Source organism: Zootoca vivipara, chromosome 9, assembly GCF_965207765.1.
Source record: "Zootoca vivipara chromosome 9, rZooViv2.hap1.1, whole genome shotgun sequence".
Lineage (NCBI taxonomy): Eukaryota > Metazoa > Chordata > Lepidosauria > Squamata > Lacertidae > Zootoca > Zootoca vivipara.
The window spans coordinates 33,943,016-33,962,162 of NC_142592.1; the positions used below are offsets into that span (position 1 = coordinate 33,943,016).

The 19,147-nt window shown below is 41.3% G+C and overlaps 1 long non-coding RNA gene across 1 annotated transcript in view; it reads right to left on the reverse strand.

Moving 5' to 3' along the window:
- Positions 1 to 991: 991 nt before the first annotated feature.
- Positions 992 to 19,147, reverse strand: part of LOC148684589 (uncharacterized) — a 31,007-nt gene continuing 12,851 nt past the window's right edge. The window contains exon 4 of the long non-coding RNA XR_015951783.1: positions 992 to 1,852. This is a non-coding gene — a long non-coding RNA (uncharacterized LOC148684589). The remainder of the gene's footprint in view (positions 1,853 to 19,147) is intronic.

The following is a 19,147-nucleotide window of genomic DNA, read 5'->3' on the forward strand; positions in this document are numbered from 1 at the left end:
GGCTTTTGGCCGATCAACATCTAATGCCCTTTTGAAATGTGTCATGGAAGAGGAGATTTTTGAGTTGTCTTTGCTTTTATTTTGTTATGTATTTTGTGTTTTTTTATATTGTCATTTTGTGTTGTGAGCTGACCTGAGATCTATGGGTATAGGGCAGTATACAAATTTAATAAACAATAAAAATAATACCAGTTTCCCCCTTAGGTCACTGCTAAGGTAACGACGTTTCAGACACAACCTTGATTTCTGAATGGTTTGGGACAGGAAGTACAGTGGTACCTCGGCTTACAGATGCTTCAGTTTACAGACGCTTCAGATTACAGACTCCCCTAACCCAGAAATAGTACCTCGGGTTAAGAACTTTGCTTCAGGATGAGAACAGAAATTGTGTGGCGGTGGTGTGGCGGCAGCAAGAGGCCTCAGGTTAAGAACAGTTCAGGTTAAGAATGGACCTCCAGAACGAATTAAGTTCTTAACTCAAGGTACCACTGTACCTTATTTGAAGTTTGACCCCAGGTTATTTTGAGGATTAGTGAACTTTTTGCAAGCCATTCAAAAATGTCTTACATTTGGGGTTAGTAATGAAACTCGACACAAGGCAGCTTCATGTTTTGTAATGAAACCATTGCATACCTTTAGTATGTTACATTTCAGATTTATAATGGTGAAATATTTACACGCCATTGTCTCTCCCTCCTCCCCCACTAGGTGTCAGCATAAAGTAATGATCATGACTTTTTGCAAGAGAAACAGGGATGCTTTAATTCAGTTAAGGAAAACAACAGGGAATAATTAATAAATGATAATCTGCCCCCTGATGGATCCTAATGAATGCAAAAATTGAGTCAGAAATCCAGTGGAACACATTATCGTTCTGAAAGATGTTGAAGGCATTTTTTATCTTTTAGCCTGGGATGTACACACACACACACACACACACACACAGAGAGAGAGAGAGAGAGAGAGAGAGAGAGAGAGAGAGAGAGAGAGAGAGAAAGAATAATGTTCATACAAGATCAAAAATGAAAGGGAGACATTTGTTTCTGTGAGAAAATTTACAGCCTGGCCAGTGTAGCCTTTTCATTTGATTTAGATGCTGGAAATAAAAAAATGTAAAACTTATGTGAATGTCTGTAGTGATTTAAGATCTAAATACTGCACTTTAAGAAAGGCCAGGCCATCTAATGGAAATGTGTCATTAGGCCACTAAAACGCAACCCAACCATTAATAAAATCCTGTGTGTGTTATTTTACTTTAAGGAAGATTCTTTCAAAAAGGTGCATATTTTTCAAAACTCATTTGCAACCTGGAACCCCCTTATTGGAGAAGAATATCCACACCAGCAAGCTGATATTGGCGAGTCTTTCTAATATTATGCACCCGTGCTGCCACATAGAAACTTTTCCAGTGGCTTTTGCAACTTCTGAATCAGCAGGCAGCCTCTGCCACCAAACAGTAGCAGAAGGCATGGCAGGGCCGCACCACTCACCTGACCTCTGTCTTCATTGCTGCCTACTTCCCTTCTCCTCTCTATCCCCGTTATGCAGCTGCAACTCATCTGGAGGGAGTCTGGGTGAGCAGCACAGCCATGTTGTCCTCTACTGCTAACAAAGATCAACAACAATGCCTGCCTGCAGATCTACAATGGAAATAACTGACATGAGGAAAAGGATTGTCGGAAGCCGCCTTATCAGACTTTCGGTCTAGTTAGCTCAATACGTTCTCCACGGACCGGTAGCAGGTCTTCAGAGTTTCCTACCAGGAGATGCTGGGGATTGAAACTGGAAACTTCTGGATGTAAAGGCAGATGTTCCACCACTGGAACACGGAAGGGGGAAGCTGGTAAGGAAGCTGAGAAAGAGAAATACTGAATCAAAAACTCGTGTATGTCTCACACCAGCTCAACACAGAGATTTCCAATGCATAATATTGTGAGTTTGGGGGTTAGCCTGTATGATGCCTAGGTCCAGGGTCCTGGGTCCAGCAAGGTTAACATTCTAATGGCAAGGGTCTTAGTTACCTCCTAAGCATGGTCATTAGTATAACAAAGGAAGCTGCTCTGTTCCAGAAGCCAGATGGGTGGGCCGTCTCCCTTGCCTGGGTGGTAGTGAGAAAGACACTAGATGCAGCTGTGTGTGTATGAAAGCTGGAAGCAGCAGCAACTGGAGAGCCTGGCTTGAGTCCTGCTGGACTCCAAGGCTTTGACTATGGGAGAAGTAAGACCTTCTGGTCTGTTACTGCTCTGAGCCCCACCATTGTAGGCTCAAGTTGTATATATTTGTAAGTTAACCATATATGATAAAGACATCACTGTGACTCATTCCAATAAAACCAAACCCTGGGTAAAAACAGGGAACCCTTGGCATCTCACACCACTCAGAGATTGGGGTGGTATGAAGTAATATATTTTACCTATTGCAGGTAGCCAAGTACAATGTTACAAAGTACAAGGGGTTTGTCACTAAATTTGTCTGAACAGCAGAAATCCATGTCATATTACATGCTGTTGTTTGCCATAGAACACAAAGGGGTTACTTTTGCTATATGACAAAAGCAGAAGCCCTTTAGGTGCACATAACTAGATGTGGATAACAGCACCTATTCTCAAGGAATTTCCTTGCTTTTGACTTGAGACTCTTGCTTTAATTCCTGCATTGTTTCAATTGGATTGTTTTAATGTGTGCTGTCTTCATTTGTATTCTATGGGTATTTATAGATTTACATACTTGTGTAATTGATTTTTATACAATGTGGACCTCTTAGAAACTTGTATTTGGCATTAAGTGCTTTATCTCTTTAGTTAGAATTGATATATCGTTACTATTAGACCATGTGGGTGGCGCTGTGGTCTAAACCACTGAGCCTAGGGCTTGCCGAACAGAAGGTCGGCGGTTCGAATCCCCGCAATGGGGTGAGCTCCCGTTGTTCGGTCTCAGCTCCTGCCAACCTAGCAGTTTGAAAGCACAAAGTGCAAGTAGATAAATAGGTACTGCTACAGCAGGAAGGTAAACGGCGTTTCCATGTGCTGCTCTGGTTCGCCAGAAGTGCCTTAGTTATGCTGGCCAAATGACCTGGAAAAACAGTCTGCGGACAAACAACAAACATTGGCTCTCTCAGCCAGCAAGATGAGCACCGCAACCCCAAGGTCATTCACGACTGGACTTAACTGTCAGGGGTTCTTTACCTTTACATTTTTTTACTATTATTTCAACAAGCCTTCTGAAATTTGTATCCCTGTTAATATCTGTTTTTTGGTTTGAAGTGATTTTATGCATATGCAACTAAATTTTGTGTGTGTGTGTGTGTGTGTGTATGTGTATATATATATATATATATATATATATATATATATATATATATATATATATGCAATTCTGTAAGTTTTAAAATATATATTCTTATACTGTAAATTGCTTCAGGGTGCATCATGGGAAGTGATTCTTAAATGAAAGAAAATAATAATATAGTTATTTATTGGTGCCATCACCACCACCACCACCTGTCAGTAAAATGAAACATATCTATAGGACAGACTGCTCTGTCAACACATTACATTTGATTATCAAAGCTAATAGCTGTCCTAATAGTGAAACTATTTCGCCATCTTTGATACCTGTGCTTCCCACTTATTGCTACAACTCCAGATATCTGAATAGGGTATATTTTCCCCCCCAAAAGATTGAAAAATCTACATGCGTTGTTTAGGGCCAATTCACACACTGCATGATGCTATACTATTCACAACATTATTCTTGTCATTCAGTCCATTAATCTGACTTGGTTATTTGTCTTTGACTCAGTAGTGTCTTACAAAGCAGCTGTGGATGATAGACGCAGCCTAGATATACAGCCCCTTTCAGCAGCTCTCTAATAAAATATATCTGCAAATAAATATATCTGCACAAGACATATCTCCAGAAAAGCAGGCATCAGGAAGCACAGAAGTGCACAGGGACGTGAAACATCAAAATATTGTGGTATTTGGGAGAGTGAGGAAACGAGTGATGTCAGATACAGGTATACCATCAAATAATTTTACAAAGAAGAGGAAACGGTTCATTTTGGTTGCTTTTTAAAAACTGGAACACACCTTTCAGATCTTTCAGTGGGCAAGATGCTTTACAATTCCGTCTCCCCAATCCTTACAGCAATCTAGCAGTTTAAAGATTATGACTCTAACTTTTCATCTGGAAAGCTGAGGCTAAATTATAGTCACTTCATCAGAGTTATCTTAGCAGTTTCATAGCTAGCTCTGGTCTCCCTGGTCAAAATATGAGCAGATTCCTGCTACTTCTAAAAAATAATAATCCCAAAAACACTCCTCACAGCTCTAATAACTGGCTGAATTTCCAGGCAATTTTATCTCCATTCAATTAGCAGTTCGGTTAAAACTATGTATATTCAGAGGCTTAATACATCTCCATTTAGCCCCTGCTCAGAGCCACATGCTCCCATATACATTTTATACATCATTTGAGCCAGTTCATCCAAGGCTAATTCCAAATCCCCTCTGCAGCAATTATAACCCTATAATTGGCTGCCATTCGTACTTGAGGTGAATGAACTTTGTAAGGTTCACATTATGAAGGTAACATAATCTTATCCCCCAAGGTCCATTCATGAGGACTGACAGAGAACTGGCCTCAGCTGCTTTGCTTTAACATCTGCATAGCTGCACAGACAAAATGCTCGGAGAAATCTAATCCTTGCGCCAAAGGTCTTCAACTTGACCCTGGCCCCTCGTCTCTTAAATCTTACAATTTCTCCATATTTGTAAGCTGAATGTATTTTCTAGGAAAGCAGCTACAGCCTACAGGAGATTTAGGTGGTCTTGTCTCTTGTGCTGACTAACCTCTTGCCTCACACTATGTCAGCACTTCCAGTCAGCATTTAGCCAGCCTCTGCAAACCCGGGGCTTTCCAGATGTTTTGGACTGCAACTCCTTCCAGCCCCAACCAGCAGGGATATTGGCAGAGGATGATCCGCAAGCATGCTGACCTCATACCTGTGCTGATCCCATCCTGCTACCGATGTTATTGCTTGTGGTGGCATGAAGAAGAATGCCTGTCTTTTAGGACTAGAAGGGACTTAACTGGGGGGAGGTTACAATGCACTCTAGCCACAAGGCTGCACTTCTCAATTTGGCCATTGACTTTGCTACTAGTGTACCACATAGAGATAATCTTTGGCCTGATCTAGCAATACTACCAGACTTTGCTGCATTTGGAGGCCTCACTTTACAAGAGACTTGGGTGTTTCAATGAAGGCTAGAGATAGAACTGTGCTACCGGGTATTAGAGTTTAAAAAATGTATTTTCATCATGGTAGCCCTGGGTGCATCTTGCAATCTGTCTTGCACCAAGTGTCTTGCACCAACTGGGTTCGCGCAACCCTTTCTAACTTGCTGCCCACCGTTTATCTCATATCCAGCCTGACAGTGAATTCTCAAAGACCTCAAAAGACTACTTGTGACTTTCTAACATTTAATCCTAATGAAAGATTATATCACAGTGATATGTCTTAGGAAATGCACCACTATAATAGCAAAGGAGGGGCTGCATTACAGCACTAGGCAAAGCTCTGGGGTCTTTGGTGCATACCCTCAAAACAGAGGCATAGCAAGCCCAGGTGGTACCCGGTGCGGATATTTTTTTTTTGTCACCCCCCACGCGGCTTTGGCTCTGGCGAAAAGTGAAAAACATGAATTGCAAAAAACCTAGAGCTTACAGAACAAAACCGACTTCAGATATGAAATCAGCATTGAAAGAACATATAAAAACAGTTGAAAAATCTCATGCAACAGAAAATAAAAAAGAATGTTCCCCAGTGGGGTGTGTGTGCCGAGTGTCACCCACCCCCAGGGTGGCACTCGGGGCGAACCGCCCCCATCGCCCCCCTTGCTACGCCACTGCCTCCAAGGTGACGTTATCTATTGCAGGTAGCCAACAACATATTTTGAACCGTTGATGCTCAATAGGCAATGCTGAAAGGTTGGGTAGGCTTGCTGCAAAGCCTCTTAAATCAATGTCATGTACAGGTGCTCAGCAAAGGAACTATCTTGTTCCTCTGCACAAATGACAGTTTGCACTTGAATAAGTCCTATGTTGACTTTAAGACAAAAATAAATCGGGATGAACTAGAGCAGGAGTGAGGAACCAGCGGCCATTCAGATGTTGTTGGATTCTACCTCCTATCAGTCCCAACCAGCACATCCAATTATCAAGGATGATGGGAGTTGTAGTTCAGCAGCATCCATTCCCCACTTCTGCAAAAGAGTGACTGAGCAGATCAATGCGCAAGCTGGCAGACACAAATTAGACAGAATTTAGGACTTGAAATGGGCTTGGTTTAAATGGAAGTCAGCGTGGGGCTTGCAAATCTTTCCACAGTATACATACCCTTGATCTTGATTGCAGACATTTTGAAATTCAGACAATTGCTGATATATGGTGTGATCTACTCTCTTTCATTATCAAAACAGGTGAGCAATAATATATTAGGAATGGTACCACTGGAGGGCAGCAGAAGACTTCACTCACAGGCTACTCAAAGTCCTCTCTATCAATGTGAACAACAATTGTATTCTCAGTGATTCAGAGAAAGAAACACACACAGAGAGAGAGTGCCGAACACAGATTGATTCATAATTTTATACAGCCCACAGCAGACAAATAAAAAGTGTTGCTTTTTGCAATCTTGCCAGGCACATTCCTGGTTTGCAGTTCCTTGCAAAATGACAACTCACCAATATTTTCACTTATCTCCTACCTTTTCTCCAAGGAGCTCAAGGTGGCATACACGATTTCATTCTCACAACAATCCTGTGAGGTTGGTTAGGCTCAAGGCAGTGACTGTCTGAATGAATGTTTGAACCCTGGTCTCCCAGGACCTTGTTCAAGACTTGCATCCCCCCTAAATCACACAGATGCCACAATGAGTGCTGCACTACTTTACCTAACAAATATAAAGCCAACTCAGTAATAGTGAGCAGTGATAAACATAAAATCACAACACAATTATTATGTGTTGTATTCAACTAAATTTTACTCAGAATAGACCCATTGAAATTAATTTAGTAATGTTTCTTAATTTCATTGGGTCCCACACCCTGAGTAGGACTCATGTAGAATGCAGCCCTAGTAGGCATGTTATATACACGCACAATGCCACACACATTTTATTTATTTGAATATAGATATATTTGCATGCACATACAAACATTCTTTGGATAGTTCATTGGACTGACATGGTGTCATTTATATACTCTGAGTTCACTCTCTCACACACTTATAGATGGAAACTAATTTAATCAGCAACTGAAAATTTCAAAACATGAGTACTGGAATGTAACATTTAAAGAGGCCCTTTTGATGCCTAATAAGTCTGAGTCCCCTCTGGTCCTCTTGCAGTTCTGTAGACTGCACCACATCTGTGATGCCCCGAACACAATCTCCTCCCCACAAAATCCCATCTGTATAGAATGGAGTCATTTTTCAAATTCTGTTGACTCTGGTACTCAAAGAAAGTCAAGTTGTTTTTGGCTCATGTTGTTCAGATCCCTATCTTACCTTGGCTAATGGGGAAATGACAGCTTTGTATACTTAACGGTGGAAAAGTACATTTAATGAGAGCAATTGGAAGCTTTGGGACTAAACACTGCAAGTTCTGCTACACCCCAAAGATTAACACAGTCTCCAATAGCAAAAAGCTCGGGGGGGGGAGGGGAAAGAGAATGGTTCCTTCAATTCTGGTGTTATCGAAAAAGCTTATGAATCAGCCCCATCTACTATCCAACTGGTTATATACTGGCCAATCCATGGCCAATCTTATACAAATCCTGACCACTATTTCCTGCTATAATGCATAAACTGAGGTCCTGGATTTTTTAAAAAGAAAAAGGTTTCTGATTAGGATAAATTCTGCAAAACTAAGCATCTTTAAATGGTTTAATGCTTCCTTGTATCTGGCTAAGCTCCAATATGTAAATTATAACATGTTAGCTTCATTGATTCCCCTCCAGTCTAATTTCCATTCCTTATTTATTATTTTGCATGTGTGAGAAGAGCACCATCTAGTGGGGAATTGCACATAAAATGACCAAAAGAAGACACAGTTGAATGAATAGCTGGTGTAGGCTGCCCCAGACTTTACAGACCTCCTCTCTCTTTTTTCTTGTTCTTTAGTAATGCTTGCCCTCCCCTTTTATTCAGATGTAATTTCTCCTCTCTTAATTCATCACAAGTGATAATGTCCCCCCCTCCCCTTTTCCCTGCTTTTGTCAGCGTCTTGTTCTCATCTCTTGTTACTTTCCCTTGTTTCCTCCTGTTTACTACCTGGGTCTCTCCGCTTTCCTCCTCCTCCTCCTTCATTTCACACTCACTCACTCACAAGAACCTTTTCCCTTCCCTTTCTTGGTGGCTGGGTACCACACTCAGTACATCACTTGCCCTCCTGTTATCCTCTGCCAAGTTGAACAGTACCTTCCAAGTGGCTCACCTTCCCACTACCAACACACCAGAGAGGACCCATCAGACTGGCCCCTCCTCACACTTCATCACTATATATGTGATTGTATGATGATATATAATGGTGATCTTGTACTATATATGTGATATAGATGACGGATCAATTTTCTTCTGAAACAAACCTTCACATTTTGCCACTCACACACTTGCTCCATATTTATGCCATGGTGATTGCCTTTCCATCTCACACAGTCGGTTTGAATACATGGATGCACCATGTACGACAACATATTTCTTCCCATTCACAACATACAGTGGTACCTTGGTCCCTGAATGGCTTAGTTGATGAAAAAATTGGCTCCTGAACGCCGCAAACCCAGAAGCAAGTGTTCTGGTTTGTGAATGTTTTTCGGAAGCCGAATGTCCATTTCGGCTGTTGCCATTGTTTCCAGGGCCAATCAGAAGCCATGCCTTGGTTTTCAAACGTTTTGGAAGTCGAACGGACTTCCAGAACAGATTGAGTTTGAGAACGAAGGTACCACTGCACTTCCTTGTAAAATAAGAAATATTATGTCTGGGCCTCAGTAGCCCCTCACTGTTCCTTTCTGATGGGAAGCACTGGCCAACTTATCCTTGTAGGGACACATTGCAAAGTCATTTCTGAGCTCTCAGTAGGCACCAAGAGTTAGACAGATCAGTGAACCAAATTGAGAGCTGCATTCTTGTTATTTGTTGCTTCATTTCGGTTGTCAAGGAAACTACTTCCTTGGCATCAGCGCATTCACCAGGTCTCTCATAGTTTCCACCCAACCATAACAGAGGCTGCATTGTGGAATGGCATTGTAAAAGAAAGAGAGCAAGAGATAAACAAGAGGGGAAAAGATCAACAAAAGTAGCTGAAAGTTAATGTAAGGGTTCTGTTGTTAAAACTGAATTCACTCTTGTTCCTCCGCAAAAATAAAATAAAAGAATAACAGGCCAAGGAGCAACGCATATGGCTGAAGCTTTATGGCTCCAACTTGGTTATGGCAACGCGCCAGAGAAAGACTGGACCCTCCACATCAGAAAGGTTTGCCCACGACAAATAAATAAATAGGCCAGAAATGAAAGGTGATCAGTATGCAAGATCTGAAGATAGAAGGGTTGGCTTTCCTCTAGCCTTGAAGTGGTCACTTTTATTTTAAATGCAACCCTTTTTTTCCCTACAGGGCCATTCATAAATGTTCCCCATGTCATATCTGATGGAGTGTTCATTGAGCGTTTGGTAATAATGTGTCCTGTGGAGACATTGCTGTTTGGGCTTTTGCTATGGCAACTCCATTCTGAGTACAGCTCCTTCACTGCCTATCAGGATGATGAAACAGGGAGCATTAATAGGTAAGTGGTGAGCCAGCTATGATTGTTGGCTGCTTGGATAAGACCTCAGCTCCTTGCCTTGCCAAAGGTAGCTCTCCCAAATGACTTAATGGTCTCTAAAAATGGAGGGAGCAACAAACAGGATAAACCCAGGACCACACTTGGCAGAAAGCTGAGTGATACATGAAAACTTGTCCAATGCATTAAACTATTTTTTTAAAGAAAAGAAACCATAAACCATAGAATGAAGGAGGCATGTCTGAATTCTGTGGGGATCAGATGCACTTATCCTGAGCCTTGCAGTCCACTTACATCCAGCCTGAAATTATGTCCCTCACTCTGGTGAGGTGACAATGTTTATGTGCTTCTCTCCACTGGGACAACAACAACAACAACAACAACAACAACAACAACAACAACAACAACAACAACTTCTAGCACTTGAGTAGGGGCACCAACATGCGGCCCTCCAGATGTTATTGGACAAGAACTCCTGTCAGCTTCAGCCAATATAGCAAATGACCAGGGATGATGAACGATGTAATCCAACAGTGCTATTTTTCTAGAAAAAGAGGTGCTAGAAGTCACCAGGAACACCTCCCTTATTCTCTTAGAATGGCAATGGCACCCACCTGAGAGTTCCGGCAAGTTCCGGCTGAAAAAAAACCAACAACATATGGCGCGAACCATGCCAGCTACCTCTGTGCTAAAGTTTTAAAAGAGCTTTCTATATTCATCATCCCTTCCAATGACTCTATAATGAAAGTCAGGTCTAATGTCACTGCAAGACATGGTCAGGGTCAGGCAAATGCTCCCTTGTTCTGATCCCCTCAGTGTGGTTACCTGCTTCGCTACAGTATTTCTCTCAAATGCAATATGCCTGGAGTTCTGATACATTGTGAATAAAGAGAGCATGTCTTGGGCCACATGCAAAAATGGCCACCAGAGGGCAGCTCAGCAAGAAGCTATAATTTTCACCCATACAGTATTGAGCTGGAACAATCAATTTCTGGAGCATTGTGTTTTTGGAAAGTAAAGCTGCCCATTAGAACCATAACTGCCAAGGAGATCCACCCATATGCATGGGAAGAGGGCTAGAATGGCATCCTCTCCAGGGCTCCCCATTCATTCATTCATTCATTCATTCATTCATTCATTCATTCACAACATAACCTACAGTTGAAAACACAATATTCCCAATACAAGAAAACGAGAGAGCAGGTAAAACAGCAATACAATCATTTATCTGCACCATGTTTCTTCTTTTCTTCAGAAGTAATCAGGTATTCTCTGAGGTGAGACAGCAGCTAGTGTATTTCTAAGAGGAATCATTTATCATCATCTTTTTGGTTAGATTGGGTCAGTTCAACAAAACCCAGAATAAAATTTAAAAAAGGAAAACTTCAAAAAAAGAGTGGGGAAGCAAGCTGAACCTCTCAAAGGTTGTGGTGAATGACGACATCCCATGGTTGAAGAGCAACAACAGGTGGTATTTAGGTAAGGGGGACTCTGGTCTTGGTTTCTCCTGACAGTCCAAGAGAATTGAGATTGGTTGTCTCATGCAGACTCTAGCTTGTTCATGAAGATGTACCAGTATGTTAGGGTGGACAGCTAGCTTTCCACTGCTCTATGCTTATCCTTCTGCGGGAAAGGTGATTCCCATGTTTAAGCTCTTTCACATTTTTCTACATTTAGTATCCCCCCCCCCCCAACCTAACCTACATTTTGCTGTTGAAAATGAATTTGCCCCTTCCTGGTTTTCGACATTCTCTGCATAGGCAAGCTGGGTCTTTAGGGCTCCACCACATATTTCCGTATAAGACGATTCTCTGCCTCTAGACTCATCGCATTTCCAAATTAGTCACTAAGGTTGCAGTCCTATATATGCCTTGGAGTAAGTCCCACTGAATTCAGTGATGCTTACTTCTGAATAGGAATGCATAGGCTTGGACTAGAAATCTATGGTCCAGGCAACTTGGGGTGGGTGGTCTGCATACTGTGTAACCACTAATCATGCTAGTCTTCTGTGCTTCTGACTTGCCACTTAAAAGGAAGTAAAAGGGTTATGATTTAAGTCGTTTCTTTATTCTCTCTCTCTCTCTCTTTTATATAAAACGAGAAAAGATACACATAAGCAGCGCTCATAGCTGCCAAGTTTTCCCTTTTCTCGCGAGGAAGCCTATTCAGCATAAGGGAAAATCCCTTTAAAAAAGGGATAACTTGGCAGCTATGGCAGTGCTTTTTTCAAAAAAATGTTTAGGGGTACTCTCATTTTGACTCAAGAAAATCACCATTTTATAGTTCAAATCAGGAAAAATAAATACAGTAAATGGACAAAAGTACAAAGATTCACAAAATGTTTAAGGGTATGTGTACCCCTGCATCCCCCCCAGAAAAAAGCACTGCACATAACAATATTATCTCCACTCCATAAGTGTCAACTAGGAAGAAAAATGAAAACCAAGGGTAGGATTATCCTGAAAAGGGACTTGGCAAAAGCCCTTGATGCTGCAACATTTTACCAAATGAGCTTTGAGTCCTCATCAGAATTCATGCACCTGGAGCACATTGTTGAAACAGGGCGACCTGCTAGAACATACTCCAGTGCAACTGAGTTCTAAGGAAGAGAGTGAATGACTGCAGCTAAGTTTCCATGACAGGTTGACTGCCTCACTGCTACAAATTAAGGCTGGATGGCCACATATGCATTGCCAAAAAGGGAGACATGCATCGCAAAAAGAGGATGCAGATTGCCATTTCATTTGCACGAGCCAATTCAAAGCTGCAGATTTAGAAATGAATACTATAATTTAAATAGAAATGTAACACATCTCACCATAATAGGGAACACTATGACCAGGTAACCTGTGTGTCTGTTAACTGTTGTTAACTGTTGATGGGCACTTTCCCTTCATATGGCTCTGTCTCTTTAAGCCAGATTTGGACCATAAAAGAGAGGACTGTCCTAGGGAGGTAAAGGATAAGGAAATATATGGAAGCTTTGTGCAAATCTTGGCAGAATAGAAATGAGGTTTTATTGAGGATCATCTGTTTTCTCTTTTCCTCTTTTTTCTGTCTCCCCACTCCGTTTTTCTTTCATTTCACCTCCCCACCCCCCTGAGTTGGATTTCCCTGCTTATTTATCTCTTTGTTGTATGTCCTGCAGCTGGAAGGCTCATTTAAAAAACAGAAACAAAAAATACAAAATGTTTAATTGAGAAGAATTTCTATGGAGGATTTAAAATGGCAGAGACTATGCTGAAGGGAAGGGGGGCATTGCTGGAAGCACAAGGGAATGGGTCTAATAAAGACTGTCTAAAATAATTATTTTTTTAAAAAATGCAACACTTCAGTTAGTAAGTGATAGGCATGCATGTTTGAACCAGCTCAATGATGATTAATTTTCAGGATTCATCTGTTGTTGTTTTTTTATATCACAGATTATTCCAATCTTCTCATAATAGATTGTTCCAATCTTCTCATTGTAACTGAGATTTTGATTCTCCACTCTTCTAGGGTTGCCATATTTTGAAGAGCAGGAAAGAGGACACATTTGCCAACTTCTACTTTTAACTATGGATCACTATGATGACTCTCCTTTTACATGCCCATGAAAAAGAGGATGTGTCCTGGAAAAAGAAGACATATGGCAACCTTGTGTGACCCATCAGATGATAATAAGAAGAGCCCTGGCCTGTCTAGTCCAGTATCCTGTTCACACAGTGGCCAATGAGATACCTATGGGAAGCCCACAAGCAGAACCTGAGCGCAACAGGGTTTTCCCCACTTGTGATTCCAAGCAACTGGTGGTAGAACACCTTGCCTGCATTTGGTTCTGAAATATTGGCCAGTGGCCAAACTACCAATTGATAATAGCTGCTTATATTCTGCTAGCAATATATATGATGCTTTGTATAGTCACATAAGAAAAAAGACAGATCCCTTCCACAATAAGCTTACAATCAAATTTGACTTAGAGCAGTGTTTCCCAACCTTGTGCCTCCAGCTGTTTTCGGACTACAATTCTCACCATTCCTGACCACTGGTCTTGCTAGCTAGGGATGATGGGAATTGTAGTCTCAAAACATCTGGAGGCACAAGGTTGGGAAACACTGACTTAGAGAAAGACTACAGGACAAGGAGAGGATAGGCTGAAAGAGGCCAAACCCTCCCATAATGGAGAAGAAGAAGAAGAGTTTGGATTTGATATCCCGCTTTATCACTACCCTAAGGAGTCTCAAAGTGGTTAACAGTCTCCTTTCCCTTCCTCCTCCACAACAAATACTCTGTGAAGTGAGTGAGGCTGGGAGACTTCAGAGTCATCCAACAGCTGCATGTGAAGGAGCAGGGATGCGAACCCAGTTCACCAGATTATGAGTCCACTGCTCTTAACCACTACACCAATACTGGCTCTACTGAACTACAACAGGGGTGGGGTGAATTCTTAGGGTTGCATGCAGATAGTGGGGAGCAGCAGAATCACCTCCTCACTTTCTGCTTCTCTCTTAAGTTCATCACTCCCACACATTTTCTCTCTTAACAATCTTAGAATAGGAAGGAAGGAAGGAAGGAAAGGAAGGAAGGAAGGAAGGAAGGAAGGAAAGAAGGAAGGAAGGGCGAACATGAGACCGAGGGTATTGTATTCTGCACCATGCCATTGATGCATTAATAGTACATTAGTGTTGGAGTTATATTGCACCACCCAGACAGCATTTCACTGGAACATTTGTAGGGTGAAAAGTTGTAGGATTTTAGCAAGAAACTACAGGACATGCAGGTATTTCAAGTGTAGATGTATGGCCATCTCGAAACCTTTGCAGGTGCATATGATACTGGAAGCATGGTTGTATATATAACCACCACATAGCTGCCAAGTTATCCCCCTTTTTAAGGGATTTTCCCTTATGCTGAATAGGCTTCCTCGCGAGAAAAGGGAAAACTTGGCAGCTATGAACCACCATGATAACACCATGAACACAAATCATACACACAATGTGTGTGTGTTATTGATCTTAAATTACGGAAAGAATATATTACATTAAATTTGGAAATACGGATATTCCTTTCATGAGGAATGCTAAAAAATTGTAGAAAGATCTGCAGAAGGTTTAATAAAAAAGGAAGTGCTGGAAATATATTTGAGGAAACACTTTCACTCCAGCATGTTTGATTATTTCAAACAGTTGGCCAGTCATAAATAAGTGATTCCAATAGAAACTACAAACACATAAATATGAGACGCTATTGTAGTTTCCTAACCTATAAAGGAAAAAATGACTAATATATACAAATAAGGATTTGGAAAGAAACTTTGTCTCCAACGTAATCTCCAGCCACTGTATATGCTTTGAGATTCAAACATACCTACATAAGCAGTGCCAGAACTAAATTACTGGGCACAGTCTTAATAATACACAGATGTACTTTGGTTGGGAACCAGGAGGTGGCCTTAAATCTTGCCAAAATCAAAGGAGATTTTTGTTCCTTCATGTTGTAGAGCTGAAGGGAGTAATGAAATGATAAAGGTGCTCCAAGCTTTCAGCGAAACCAAAATGCATTTTGCTTGCTAACAGCCTGGTCCACAAACCAGTCAAAGTTGACTCTGTGGATTTAAGCCAATTCAGCCCCAGTGCAGAAAATACTCTTAAACTCAACTACTTCAGCCCAACTAGTGTATGCAATAATACTGTCTCTTATCCAGCTTTTAAAAATAATGATGTTGACATGCCATTAAATCATTTTAACACAGAGTGGGAGAAATCTTATGGAAGATCTATCACACAGGGAAAATGTAAACATTGCAGACTAATTAAAATAAGAATATAAATATTCTAGACTAATTAAAATATATCGTGTGTGTTTTACAGCATTCCTGCATTTATCTGCCAGTGGAGATTGGTTTTTGTTTTTTGTTTTGGCAAAATGACCAAAAACCATTATCTTTCTTATGTGGTGCTTGAACGCTTAAGAGCCAGGCATGCACATTCTGAAAGCAAGTAATGTCAGAAGCTTCCATTCACTTGTGGGTTTTTCTTTTCTTTTTCATTTCAGTATGCACTTGGCTACAATAAGTTTATCACTACATTTTTAATAGAGAGTTGTTGTTGTTTTAAATAAACACAACAGCTTCAGTATATTGTGCAGTAACCTGATAGTTTGCTAGCTGGTTTAACAAATGCTAAATGCGTACAGCTGCTAAAGATGTTGATAACTGTGTGATGAATAGGGATGGTGGAATCTGCCAATTATAGTTTATCTCAGTTTCTTTTATTTCCTGTCTTAAGTTCAGGTCTCTACATTTCCACATCCATTTGTGATTGCTTGCAATTTTGCCTAATAATAATAATAATAATAATAATTTATTTGTACCCCACCCATCTAGCTGGGTTTCCCCAGCCACTCTGGGCGGCTTCCAACAAAGATTAAAAATACATTAAAATGTCACACTTTAATTTTTTCCCTAAACAGGGCTGCCTTCAGGTGTCTTCTAAATGTCAGGTAGTTGTTTATCTCTTTGACATCTGATGGGAGGGCGTTCCACAGGGTGGGTCTGTATGGTTCCCTGTAGCTTTGAGTGTGGGTCTCTCAAGGCTCTTCATGCCATCCCATCCAAAACATAAGAGCCCTGCTAGATCAGGCCAGTGGCCCGTCTAGTTCAGCATCCTGTTCTCACAGTGGCCAACCAGATGCCTATGGAAAGCCTGTAAGAAGGACCTGAGTGAATCCTCAAGTGATTCTAAGAAATTAGCTCCCAGATGCACACTTCTCCAGCAGTTGAGGGAGAACATAGCCATTGTGGCCAGGAGCCATTGGTAGCCTTAGACTCCATGAATTTGTCCAACCCTCTTTCTAAAGCCATTCGAGTTGGTGGCCATCACTATATTTTGTGGGAAAGAATTCCATAGTTTAACTATGTGCTGTGTGACAAGGTATTTTCTTTTGTCTGTCTTGAACCTTCCAATATTCAGCTTCATTGGATGGTCCCAGCTTTTAATATTATGAGGGGGGACGGGACCTGTAGCCACACTGTGCCCAATTTTATGCTCGTCTATTTTGTCCCCCCTACTCCTCTCTTTCCTAAACTGTTTTCTAAACAGTTGAAGATATTCCCAGCTCCAAAAGGGGTAGAAAGAAATGAGGAATTAAATAAAATGGGTGCACATTTCTATAATATTGCCATGATTTTTTTAGTGACCCTTTCTGATCACTCAGGCTTTGCAACTTTTGAGCTGCTTCCATTTATTTGATAATTGCTTACATTTTTAAAAATACATTTACAGTATATTGTATTTGATTTTACTTCATTGTTGGTCTCCCTAAGAACTCCAAGAGTTGAAGATACAGGATATATTGACTCGGTAAAGTCAACAATCAATCAACAGTGTTTGCTGTAGGGTGGCTAAAAGGTAAAGGGATCCTGACCATTAGGTCCAGTCGTGACCGACTCTGGGGTTGCGTGCTCATCTCGCATTATTGGCCGAGGGAGCCGGCGTATAGGTTCCAGGTCATGTGGCTGCTTTTGGCAAACCAGAGCAGCACACGGAAACGCCGTTTACCTTCCCGCTGTAGCGGTTCCTATTTATCTACTTGCATTTTGACGTGCTTTCGAACTGCTAGGTTGGCAGGAGCTGGGACCAAGCAACGGGAGCTCACCCCGTTGCAGGGATTCGAACCTCCGACCTTCTGATCAGCAAGCCCTAGGCTCAGTGGTTTAACCCACAGTGCCACCTGGGTCCCCTGTAGGGTGGCTACTGAATAGAATAAAAGACCTGGCCTTGTCTGCTCTTTTTAACAGAAATTCAGTACTCACAAATTAGCTGCTGAAGCTTTCGCTAGCATGGGTATAAGCACAACCACCTATTAATTGCCGGAGAGCAAGCTGCTCTGAAGAGCATCAGAGCAAGGGTGGAACTAAAAGGTGGCAGTGAAACCACACACAATTTCCAATGCACAGAGGTAGGACTGTGTGCTACCACCCCCAGCAATCCTTTATCTGAAGTAACCCACCTTGAGTTCACTGAGGCTGACTTCCTGGTATTCCTATATATCAGGCACATCCAACAGGTAGATTGTGATCTACCGGTAGATCACTGGACGTCTGTGGTAGATCACTGGCTCCCCCCAAAGCAGCTCAACAACTTTAGCTCGCCTAAAAGAAAAGCTCAACATTTTTGCCCTGCATCCCCCCAAAATGTGGCTTTCCTTCTCCCTAACCCCCCTTCATAGAAAAAGTTCAGCAACCTTGACCTGAACCCCCCAAAAGGGGGTAGATCACTGCCAGTTTTTAACTCTGTGAGTAGATCACAGTCTCATGGGAGTTGGCCACCCCTGCTATATATAAACAATCCCCTATGCATGTCTGCTCAGTGCCCCACTAAGTTCAATGAATACAGGATTGCAATCTTAGGCTATTAGCGAGCTACTCCAATAGATGCGACATTCTTAAAGAATAGTAGCAAAATTGTACCGCACCATGTTTTTTCCCCCTGAGAAGACAGATCCAGACTTTTCTCTCTCTCCTAAATAGAAGCATAATTCTGTTATCAACTTTTAGCCCTTAGATCTTTTGCCCTCAGGTAACCAACTGGAATAATGATAGTGATTTATTTATTACACGCCAATGAGTTTCCATTCACCAGCAATTTCTGGAAACAATTTGGTTTCTAATTCTGTGGCTGTAGGAAAGAGGGATCCAAGAAAATAGCCTCAATACAAGATACAGCATGTAAATGAAGGAGTCCTCTCTTTATTTGATAAGTTTGAGAACGAAATATTTTTTCAATTAAGAATACGAATTTAATTTATAGGCAGGTACCGTAGTTACTGGAGAAATAAAGATGTTCATTTGATAACCCATGAACATCCTTGTTAACTAATATTAATGGGTTACAATCTGTTTAGAATATGCCCCTAAATAAAGGAGATACTGGGTTATATAAAGAATACTCAATTTATTCCATGTCCCTGAGCCACTGTGGCAATTAAAGTGAGTGGTTTTCATCAAGTCTGCCATTCCTTAGCAGTCTCTGTCTCCAGTGAAGTTATTAGTGATGGCTCATTATGTACTGTTCACATTACAGACAATGTAGCACCAGTGTTCATAATGCAGATTTTTGCATGAAAAAGGCACTGAGCTTTTCACCTTTACCTGTCACATAAGAATGAGATTTTTCCCCAACAACAAGAAATGAAGAAGTGATTATTTCTCTTCTCTGTGAAAGGGGGGTGGGTGGGTGGAATCACATGCACCAAATTCAGCATTTTCTTCACAGTACCCATCCTGAGTAAGAAAGAAAAATGCTAGTATTTTTTTCTCTTTTAAAAA